Consider the following 12,335-nt stretch of genomic DNA (forward strand, 5'->3'; position numbering starts at 1 on the left):
GCCTCAGAAGCCCAGAAAAAGGAGATGAAACCCTAAGGGATCCTTGCCACATTAGGACAGGAGAGCCACACCCAAACGGTTTAACAGCATGCTCCTTGTCAGCTGGCAAACTCATAGGAAAAGCACCATCTCATTAAATTTGGTCTCAAGACAACTAATCTCTAGCTATTCAGATCTGACTGATGGGCAGTAATCAAGCTGCGAAAGGAGCTGCTGCTATATCAATCTGAGGAAAGCAGCACAGGTAATGAACCAGTATCTTTGAAGCACCGATGTAGGAGAACACAATGCTCCTTAATAGAAACCATGCTGAGGGAAGGCTAGCACAGAGCTCCTTGACAGGAACAGGTCCAGAGTTTTTAGTTTCTCACTGTACAACAATGGGATCCTTGCAAAGTCCTGGGCATCAAGTCTAGGTTGATGTGGGGAAGCTGTCTTCAATGTCAGTACCCATCTGAAGAACAACACATTCCCCTGTAGCATCTCATTGATGGAACACACAGACTATGAGAGAACTTCAGAGACAGCCATCAAGCTAGACTTTCCTTAAAGAGATCTGCAAAAATGGCAGCAACAAATCATTGGGGAGACGGGATTTTCTCCAAAATATTTTTGCTTTGTATTGCTTTGAGAGCCAACCCAGCAGTGCTTAGGGGTTACTGTCTAAGCAGGGTGCGGGAAACCAGGTGGTGCCAGAGACTAAACCTGGGCCTCCTTGCATGCAAACTCTGCATATCCTCCCTACACAAAATATCTTTAAGTGTAGTAATGATTCTCTTGTGAGTTCTTTCCCCCTCAGGTTTAATCTGTAATCTCATTATCATTAGCTGTACCCTGCATCAATTAGGGCTTTTCAGAGTGCTTCTGTAGAGCAGAAAGGCCCGGGGCTCTGTCATAAACGGGGTCTTCCCAATGTAGGCAGCATTTCTTCAAAGAACAGATACTCAATCCCATTCAAGACATCAAATGGAGTGACAACTTTAAGAAGTGGGAGATGAGACAGAAAGTACTATTTTAAAATGCTCTTTCTGGGACTGGAGAAATAGCACAGAGGTAGGGCGTTTGCCTTGCACGTGGCCGACCCGGGTTCGATTCCCAGCATCCAGTATGGTCCCCTGAGCACTGCCAGGGGGTAATTCCTAAGTGCAGAGCCAGGAGTAACCCCTGAGGATCGCCAGGTGTGACCCAAAAAGAAAAAAAAAAATCTCTTTCATTTGGGGGCTGGAGAGGTAAGACAATGGACAGGGGACTTGCATTGTATGTGGCCAACCAGGGTTCCGTCCCTGACATCCCATATGGTTCTGTGAGCACTGCCAGCAGTAATTTCTGAGCACAGAGTCAGAAGTAACCCCCGAGTACTGCTGGCTGGGTGTGATGCTCATGGCCAAAACCCAAAAACCCAACAAAAAAGGCCCTTTTGGGACAACAGAGAAAAAGACTGAGCAATAATGTTCTCACGTACCAGCGGATGTGTGCTTCCTGTGTGTGCTGGTACAATGTGACACTGTAGAAGAGGTTCTCCCACTGGCCAATGGGCCCATTTCTCAGTGTATCTATATCCCAAATTCAGAAGCACCCAGAAAAAAGTCTATTTCCATAAAAACACATAATTAATTACAGATTACAAGTCTAGCATCACCATCAAACTTTAATGTCATCAGATCTGTTGCTTTTAAATGGTAAGATTAAAAATTTAAAACATGTAATTTCCCAAAGCGACTACTGGGGAAACTACTCTGCACAGCAGCAAATTAATGCTTTTCATGAAGCCTGGAGGAATAGTTCAGTGATTCAGGGCACCGGCCATAAAAGCACATGAGTTCTAATCTCCTGTGTCCCACATGTGCCAAGCTCAATCCTGGCACTACAATTTCTTGCCACACCACACTTACTGTTTGCAAGCACCACATATAGGGCATGACCCCAGCAAAGCATCACAGCTGAGAAGATCAGCCAGCACCATGGTGAGAAAGTGTGAGCACCACCATAACCCTCACCAACATAACCAGGAGTACCAGGAATTGAATTGGTGCTTTAACTAAGGGGGCGGTGCCCCTGCTAACTAAAGGAGCTAAAACCTCAGTCAGCATGTGGCCAACTGTGTAGCCCCAAAGCCTTCTTTATTTCCGATTCAATGTGCGACCCTGGGGAGTCACTGTAGAACCACAGTTCTTGACAAAGGGACAGCCTGCTACTTGGTCCCAATACTCCTCCCCTCATTGCAGAGCTGGCGCTGACCCAGCCATATTTCTAGAAGAAAATAATCAGATAGTACACTGGGTAAGGCACTTGCTATGCACATGGCTGACCCGGGCTCGATCCCTGGCATCCAATATTGTTCCCAGAGCACTGCCAGAAGAGATCCCTGAGTGCAGAGCCAGGAATAAATCCTGAGCAGCACTGGGTGTAGCACAGAAACAGAAAAACAAATGAACAAAAGTTTAAAAAGTAGCAAACTGCTAAAACTCAGAGCTGAGAGAGTAGGATGCAACACACTAAAGTGTGAGTTTCAAAAAGCTCCTGACTACATGCCCATCAGCCTCCCTCAACCACACACCCTTCACAGCACTGCCCTAAGATTCTTGGGGTGTAGCACACGTTCCCACTAGATTCCTGAAGGCCTACACTGATCTCCAGGACAGTCAGTTCCAATCTCCCTCAGCTAGCACATCTGAGACCCAGGCGTGAAAGCACAGTGCATTCCTCTACTGACTCCTAAACCACCGAGCAAGGCTTACAAACTCTAGCTAAACTAACACATCTATCAGTCTATATGACGCACACCTGTACTTTCAACCACCTCATCTATACAGACAATGCATTCCTCTGTGGAGAATCAGCCCACTTATATTAACATTCCTGAACTCCAAAGAGAAAACAATTTGGAAAGTGGAGGATTCCAACTGGTGCTTAGAGGGTCTGGGGGCCTCTTCCAAGGATTCTCAGCCAAATGAGCTGATGCCTCAATGCAGAAGCCCAAGGACGCAGTACTACTCGGGACCTGCAATACCAGGGAGTGCCCCAACCATGGCAGCAGAGGTTGGAAGTTGGGGGCCCTGCCTCTGAGGCTGTACCCAGTCATGCTCTGGGTACCATGTGGTGGTGACACATGAACCAGGATGGCTGCTGTGTTCAAGGAATGTGCCTTAACCCATATTCCCTCCCTGAAGGAAAATTTTATGAGGAAACGTGAAGAACAAAAAATTAGAACCCTCATCTGCCCCCTCATCTGCAAAAAAACACCCTAATCATTAAGGTAGATAATTTTTAGGAAGAGAAAAAATATTTTCTTCAGTGGGTAGATACATTATCAAAGAACTTTTAAAGAAACTGGCCTATCTAAAAGACAACTGCATTTAGGAAAAACAGTTCCTATTCTGAATTGTATGCTGACTACAAAGACCTACTGTTATTAACTGTAATTTAAATCAGTAGTTCCAACAACCATTTTGTATTAATTTCTAACATATATGTAATATAAATGTAAAAGGTCAAGAGTGAACTGCAAAACAAATACTAATCTAAAATGTAATCTTTTCCTTCACACTAATAAGCAGATTCCAATACTAAGATTTTGAAAAAAGATGCACGGTCACTAATGAGATACTTTGGTTATTAAATTCTGGTCTCCCCCAACCCGCCGACAGTATCCAACAGACCCTAGCCATGTCACCTCATGCTACCTTCGATGCACCTTCAGACGGTGCTAGGTTGCTATGCCCATTAGGGAGGGTTGCCAGGCTGAGGTCTACTCACACAGTTGAGGTTGAAGAGCAAACAGCTGTCCTGTATCTTGAGACAGACATTAGCTTCCTGCCTTCCCTATCCTCATAAGCAGCTACTTTAAAGTTTGAGTTTTATGCAAGAAAACATTTTAAAGCCTTCAGTGTTTTACTGCAGCAGACTCCAGATTCATTCCTGTAACACATGCAACAGGAAACAGAATTGAGACAGTTAACATTAACTACATTTTCATCATCTAAAAGTTTAGGAGTGCTTTCACTTGTAAAGAGTTGTGAAGATAAAGTTCGTAAACAAAACATTTCATTTGCTGAGATCAATGTACAATAATTTCTAACTTTAGTGTATTTTTCCCTTTACCTAACTACAGGATAGATAAAAAAATTGCTTTTTATAATCATCTGTACTAAAATAAGAAAAAAAAAAGAGATTTTTCTATTTTCAAAGGTTTAAGCTAATTGTTGGGTTTTGGTTTTTTTAAGCATAAATGGCCACCAACTAAAGAACCATCTTATAAAACAGTCAAGAGGGATGACCTCAGACACCTACAGAGGACCAAGGATTTGGAAGACCTGTCCAGAAGCATTTCATCAAAACGGTCAGACTACCTAGCTAATTACTTCCCCTTTACATGTATAATATGGGCCTCAATTTCTACAATAAGTTTTAGGAAACAGTGTTTCACAAACACAGTAAACTTACTTATATTAGCCACAGGGCTTAAAAACACTGTAAGAAAACATTCACTCATATTTCACTGCCTCAGTTCTAACCTGTCATTTAATGCTGACATTTTTATATTTGCTGCTATAGAAGACAACTAAAAGTTTAGGGTTCATTCAAAATATCTCAGAGGTTTCTTTATAATCTTACTTATACTGTACATATGAATTAACTTAAGAATCCAAACCCCCGGGGCCGGAGCGACAGTACAGTGGGTAGGGCGTTTGCCTTGCATGCGGCCGACCCGGGTTCGATCCCCAGCATCCCATATGGTCCCCCAAGCACCGCCAGGAGTAATTCCTGAGTGCAAAGCCAGAAGTAACCTCTGAGCATCGCTGGGTGTGACCCAAAAAGAAAAAAAAAAACAAACAAAGAATCCAAACCCCCAGAAAAGTAGCTGGAGGCTGAAGATATATAGTACAGCAAGTCAGGTGCTTGCCTTGTATGCGATCAACGTAGGTTCAATTCCTGGCAAAGCATACAATTCTCCCAAGAACTGAGGGGAGTTCCCTAAGCACAGAGCCATGAGTAAACACAGATGGGTATAAGCCCAAACAAAAACAAAAGCTGTAACTTGGTAAAATAACTTTCACACAAGTTGAAATATTTGTCCAAAAGTTTAGCTGTTCTATAGCTGAACTGGTAAAACTTTCTGATTTTCACGCCAGGTTTAAATGAACTGGCAGTATAAAACAAGTGCAAGACGTCAGTTGTCTATACGGGTGATGAGGGGAGAGTACGTTCTCTGTGAAATGATTATCAATTATTCTGGAGCAGCAGACATGTCCCAGGAAGCTGCCTTGTACACTGATTCCTTAACCCACCCTGAAAAGCAGATGCACTCATTACCAATTTTGGACTGAAATTGGGAGCAGTAAAGAAGCTGCTTAGAACCAGAGCTAGTAAAGAGCAGAGATCAGACACAAATCCAGATTTATCTGCCTCCAAAGCAATGCAAAGCAGTGCTCTTGAGCACTAGTCTAAATGAGAGGTAGGCAAGAGATAGACAGCAGGCAGGGCATGTGCCTTGCATGTGGCCAAACCACGTTCAATTCCTGGCATCCCAAATGGTCCCCCAAGCTCCGCCAGGAGTGATTCCTGATTACAGAGCCAGGAGTAACTCCTAAGCATTGCCATGTGTGGCCCCAAAACTTAAAAGAATAATAAAATAATGAAATACATTAGAGGGAATGTGTCCATCCATAATGCCCTGGTTTAGAACTGGTTTCATATTTTGAACCAATTTCTGGGTTTTGTGAGTCTCTTTCCACTGCGCCAGTTATATGGGTGTTCTAAGAGCCACGGGGTATATTGTCCAGGAAACTTGTCTTTTTTTAAGAATCAGCTGCTAGAGGGGGCTGGAGCAATAGCACAGCGGGTAGGGCGTTTGCCTTGCACGCGGCCAACCTGGGTTCGATTCCCAACATCCCATATGGTCCCCTGAGCATGCCAGGGGTGATTCCTGAGTGCAGAGCCAGGAGTGACCCAAAAAGCAAAAAAAAAAAAGAATCAGTTGCTAGAAATGGAAGTGAGTTACTCAGAGAAACACCAAAAAAAAAAAAAAAAAAACCCACCTCATACTGAAGAGCTGTTTATTGTTCACAGTACAAGTCTCAGAGGACAAATTCCAGTTCAAAATAAAATACCTAACAAATGTAAAAATTCAAGAGCTGAAAGAGATGAGTTTGTGCAATTAAGTATCTGAACCTCAACTACCGCTGTAATAATCCACTCAGGCAAGTTTAGCAGAGTGTTCCAATTCTTGGTGGATAGCAATCTGATGAGTCTCAAGGATCTCTTCCACAAGTTACTTATTACAAAAGAAAGGATAATCACTTTTATGTGGAAGAACATTAACCAAAAGGTTAATAACCCTTGTCATGTCAGCGACAAGGGGCAAGGTGGGCCTGTGCTCCTAATGCTACCACGGAGCCCACATCAGGAGTACAGCACTACTACCAAGACCACCCTGCTACCCAAAACCACCAAGACACTTAGACACCCAGACTGAGGGGCAACTTCCACCCACACGGACCAATCAAGTCAGGACTGGCTTCCTCCAAGTCTAAGGAAATGTTCCTGCATACAGAAGAGAAGACAAACTGAACACACTTAGGATTCTGAGACGGTTCCTGAACTGGAAGAGGGAATATCACTGAGACACCTGAAGCAATCTCAATCTGCGTGCCACTGGTGCTCAGTGTTCTCATTGGGTAATGGACACAAAGCACACAGAAGAATGTCCTTCTCCTCAGAAATGGTACATCTAAGATTTCAAAACAAAAGGATGTGAAGCATGTGACATGTTCTCCAAGCACTAAGAAAACAGAGGACCACACACATCTACTACATGCTAACAATGGGGGATTTCTGCTAAGGGGAGCATGAACTATTTTTTTTTTCTTTTTGGGTCACACCCAACAGTGCACAGGGTTACTCCTGGCTCTGCACTCAGGAATTATTCCTGGAGGTACTGGGGGACTATATGGGATACTGGGAATTGAACCCGGGTCGGCCTCATGCAAGGCAAACGCCCTACCCGCTGTGCTATCACTCTAGCCCCAAGCATGAACTATTTATTTGTGGTAGAAACCTCTCTATAAATGAGGGCTTATTTTAAAATATAACAAGTATCTGAACCTTGTAGTCTACAAATTCCAAGTACTTCACAACAGAGAGCAACATTTCCTGTTTATCTCCATTCACTCGAACTCCAATCCAGCAGCAGTCTAAAGCAACTTGTGACCATCTGTCCAATGATGAGCATGGATGTATGTATGTATGTATATATATATATGTATGTATCTGTCCAATACATGCCCAAAGGTACAAAGATACCAACACCAGTCCAATGATGAGGGAGATCTTCCTTCAGGTCCTGTATTATAAGTCTAAAAAACTACCATTTCACTCCCCATCTAGTCCATGGTTTGATCATGTATCGCTGATTTTTTAAATACTATGTTCAATTATACTTTGTTTACTGACTGAGCACAGCTGATAAACATTAAAAAGTTCCCAAAGGCCATCAAACCATTTTTTTTCTTACAAACCCTCTTGTACTCATCCTGCTAACAGTCAATTTATAGGGAACTACTATTGGTTACCAAGTGGAATAAATATATATGAAGGAAACTAGATGCAAAACAGCACCACTAAGAAATAATGCAGGTGTCAAGAGATCCATCACTTTCCTGTCAAAGTCAGGCAGTGAGACTCAGTTCTTTCTACTGTGGTCCCACCAGCCTCATGAGCCACGTATCCTGCTCAGCACTCTCTCTCTAGCCTCTGGCACACCTGCACACAACAGTCAAACATGCAGAGGTGGGGCTGGAGAGATAGCACAGCGGGTAGGGCGTTTGCCTTGCACGCGGCCGACCCGGGTTCAAATCCCAGCATCCCATATGGTCCCCTGAGCACGGCCAGGGGTAATTCCTGAGTGCAGAGCCAGGAGTAACCCCTGTGCATCGCCAGGTGTGACCCAAAAAGCAAAAAAAAAAAAAAAAAAAAAAAAAAAAAAAAAAACCATGCAGAGGTTTCTGTATGGGGTTAACACTTGACTTGCATTTATCCACATCACACAAACTAACCCTAAACCTCTATAAGTCAACAACAGTAAATTCAATTTGCAGGGTCTTTTCATCTTTAATTTCCAGCCTCAATCAGGGAATATGCTGAAACTGTGTAGAACACTCTAATCCGCTTTAAATGAACATCTTTTCTCCTTCCAGGCCATTAAACAGTCAGCAGTAGATTAATCTATGGCAATCTAGAAACAGTTCACCAGACAATAAGCCCTTACTTAAGATTTTCTGATTTGTACAATTTTCTCTTCAAGGACTTAATGGTGGTACCCAGGGGCCACTGAGGAAAAAAAAAAATCAATAAAAACTACACAAAGTACAAGCAAAGTTGTTCCTTTTCACACCATTAAAACAAGACTCACACCTCTTCTGTTGTTGAAGAGCACCAGTGATATGATTAATTTTCAAGTCTCCCTTAATTAAAAAAAAGGGTAGAGACATATTTACTCTCAAGTACCAAGGAATCATCTAGCTCCAACCCTGCCAACACACATCCTCGAAACTTGGCTACCTAGGTCAGAGACACCTGACTAAGCATTTGGCAGGCATAATTCAGTCTTCCAATCTGTTCCATGTGTGATCATGAAAGCCACAGAAACATTCTAAAGAGCAGTCAGGCAGCATTCAGCTGCAAACTGTTCTCACCTCTTTAGTCAAGGGCCTGCCCTATTTGCTATCTTATCTAGTTACCGAGATGAAGCCTGTACAGCCCCAACCCTGCCTCAAAAGAATGCTCGGAGGAGAAGCTCAAATCTCAACTCCCTGGCCTGAAGTTGGAATCAAAGAGTAATATTCAAAATGTCAAGAGCTAAGTTAATAGCCAGACTTTCCCTGTAATAACTGTGGACTCTGCATATAACCTTAAACCCTACGTTGCTCAGTTTCATGGATTAACAGCATCAGAAATTTGCAAACTCCTAGGTGCTACCTCATATCCAATGAATCAATTTCTAGAGGCAGAACGTAAGGATTAGCATGGTCTAACAAGCCCCCAAGGGATTCTGATTGAAGTCTGAGGAGTAATACTTTAGATAAATACTAAGAAATTTTGTTTAAGTACAGGAAATAGTAGGTGCATAATTACAGCTGAAAGAAAATGATTTCAAACTACTGCAAAGGCAGTAACTATATAATAACTGCGGTTATTCAACTAAAATTTGGTCAAAGGATGCACCTCATCTCAGAAGCTGACTCAAGTAATGGATTCCCACTTTAAGTTTTGTATCAGTGCACTAGAATTTCAGCAAAAGCTTTTTGTTGGCAATACATGAAGTACTTACATTATTGCAGCTGTACTTACTATAGTATTTATGAATCACAGTACTTACCAGGACCAGTACTTACTAAAGCAGCTGTTAGGGTAACAAGTATTTGGTTGTCCCACAATCAATAAGCATGTAAACTAAAATAAGGGAAGTATTGTTAAAGAAATCTTCTATTCAAATTTTAGGGCAGACAATTTGATAAACTTTGGGGGTGATAGAGGTAGAAGCATTCAAGAGAAACTGATTAAAATTAGTTTGCCTTGAACTCACAGCTATCTACTCTACTTAACAATCCATATTCTGCTTTCTGTTCTGAACTGCTAGGGAGATACTAATTTAATAGAAAAACAAAGGGACTTCCAATGTCAAGACCAGAGGACCGTTTCCCCAAAAACTCATGCAAAAATTAGGCAAGTAAGAAATAGGAACACAACTTATTTCCAAGGAAACACAAGACAACTGTATCCAGGAATCACCATTCATTTATAACTAGTGACTGAGCAGGGAAAGACAACATTCAGTCAAAGCATGGAAGTCCAACCTGAGTAATAGGTTGAAGAAAAGGTACTAACACACATGAAGCAAAGCCCTACAGATAACCTGAAATTGTCTAAAAAGGTTGAAAACCTGTGGAAAAAGCATTTGGATACACCTCTCCCCACTAACCAGTCCCTCTCCCACATGAAAGACCTGAAACAGCCAACAAATGAGTACTTTTAAGGCAGGAAATAGAAGGATAGGCATCACTCTTTGGAGAGCCTCCTCTACTAGCACACTAGCACACTGGAGTACTCACAGCTCAGATCAACACCCAAACCCTTGCAGATCCTAGCACAGCAGAATGCACAGGTCTGTAATGTATACGGGTCACAATCCTGAACACACACTTTGGCTCTTTGCTGCAGACAAGTTGTCTGCATGTCATTTAAAGGGTATAGCTATCCTCACTGACCTCACTCCAATGTTAAGTCCCACAGCTACAGATGAAGTGTCACACAGGGCCAAATGCAGTAAAACTAAGGCTCATTCAGACCTGGACAAAAGTGGAAGAGCTATGGCTGGGGAGAAAAGAGAGAAAGAATAACTGGTCTGGAGAAAAAGCTCCGTCACTTCCTTCTCTCTCCACCTCACTTGTTTCAGAGGGTGCAAGCCATCCCAGGAAAAGATTGCCCTCCTGTGTACACAGGAGACCCCAGCCCTGCTTCCCCAGGAGGGCAGAGACTCCCAGCTCACCCCTGGCTCCTCCTCTCTCCCTCCACAGGTCAGAAATGTAGCATACCCATACAAATGCCTGCTTCCCTGAGTGCTTACATTCTGCCACTCTGCCATGGGATTTCTGAAAATTCATAATTTCAGGTGACGGAGAACTTTAAGTTTCAAAACAAACTACTAAACAATGAAGGTTTCCATTCTGATTAGGCAAATGTAAACTATGAACTAATCAGACCTCTCGGGATTATAATCATTGAGAAATACTCAGCTGTGGCTAAAACCTGACAGAAACTCTGGGGTCCAATTATCTTGCTACTTCCATCCTAGGGTCTGAGAACTCTGTCTAATGCTTTTCCTCTTTTATTGTATAAAATGTTAGTTCTAACTAACAGCGGACAGGCAAAAATACAGTATTTTATCTGCAGTACAAAATAACTCTATCTTCCTTTCTGTCTACACTATACTCAGTTTATGTTTTCTCCACTTAACCGCAGCATTCTATATGGTCCCCCAAGCACCACCAGGAGTAATTCCTGAGCGCAGAGCCAAGAGTAACCCCTGAGCATTGCTGGGTTTGACCCAAAAAGGAAAAAAAATCACTTAAGCTTTGATATTCTGCCCAACATAAAAGGTCTTCCTGAAGTTATCCATGTATGTTTTTATGTTTTGTGAAGATGCAACATAAACTCACAACCAGAGTGCACATCCATCCTTTCTCATCCCCACCAATCCTAGGTTATACAGCATTCCTGCTGTAAAGCACCGCAAACATCAAATAGCTTAGTCCAATCCAAGGACTACATAAATCACCGCAACTGATCCCCATGAAGGGACAGAGCCTTCAGATGGGAAAGTCTAGCCTAGAGTCTGCAGAATCTCACCGTCAGATTTGCTTAGGGGAAGAGAAAGAAACCAAGGCAGGGTAACTGTTTTTTGTTGTTGTGTTTTTTTTTTTAATCTTAATGAAAGTCCGAGAACTGTACTAACTTTGCTGAACCTGTGGGTTTGTGACCTCAAGATTCCTCTGGAATGATTCCTGGGGAAGGTAAGAGAGTGACAGGAACACAGTTGTTATTCATTCTGCTTCAGTGAGTCAGATCAGTGACTAGATGGGCTCTCCAGTGGTTTTATGAGAACCAAACCATGCCATCCCCCCTTCCCTCATCTCCACTATAAACATCTTTTGGTTCTTTTCATTCTTAAACTCAAAATTTTGATCTCTTCAATTCTCTTATTCAATCAATTAATCATTATATAACCAAATATGCCCGAGTTCGATTCTTCTGCCCCTCTCGGAGAGCCCGGCAAGCTACTGAGAGTATGGAGCCTGCATGGCAGAGTCTGGCAAGCTACCCAGGCGTATTGGATATGCCAAAAACAGTAACAATAAGTCTCTCAATGAGAGACGTTACTGGTGCCCACTCAAACAAATCGATGAGCAATGGGATGGCAGTGATAACCAAATATGAACCACCTAGATCTCTGTCCACAGCTCTTTTGGCTCCGGCTCCTGCCCTCTAGAAATCCACATCAACAGCTATGATTGTTTGGTGACAGTGGGTAGGGCCACAAAGGAGGCATTCAAGAGGAACCAAGAAGAATCATAGAAGCAACAGACAAACCTTAGCATAAATTGCAGTATTCAAAGGCCATGTGGTATTGTAGAAAGAACAAAGAGACATACAGAATGATATAAAGAACTCTGAAATAGACCCATGTAAACAACAGGCAACTCAGCTGAACAAATGCAAAGGGAGCAAAGATGGACTTTTCAAACAATGGTCCCGGAAAAACTAAACACCTTCCTTCC

General features: G+C 42.6%; 1 protein-coding gene across 10 annotated transcripts in view; it reads right to left on the bottom strand.

Annotated features, from left to right (window-relative positions):
* Window positions 1-12,335, bottom strand: part of ZFAND6 (zinc finger AN1-type containing 6) — a 40,389-nt gene that overhangs the window by 14,012 nt on the left and 14,042 nt on the right. For 4 of the 10 annotated variants that reach the window (XM_055142884.1, XM_055142887.1, XM_055142886.1 and 1 more), the window contains exon 2: window positions 3,757-3,918. The exons of the other annotated variants lie outside the window; for them this stretch is intronic. The gene's annotated coding sequence lies outside the window, so the exon portion shown is untranslated. The remainder of the gene's footprint in view (window positions 1-3,756; window positions 3,919-12,335) is intronic. 10 annotated transcript variants of the gene reach the window in all.

The sequence above is a fragment of the Sorex araneus genome, chromosome 6 (assembly GCF_027595985.1).
Source record: "Sorex araneus isolate mSorAra2 chromosome 6, mSorAra2.pri, whole genome shotgun sequence".
Taxonomy (NCBI): domain Eukaryota; kingdom Metazoa; phylum Chordata; class Mammalia; order Eulipotyphla; family Soricidae; genus Sorex; species Sorex araneus.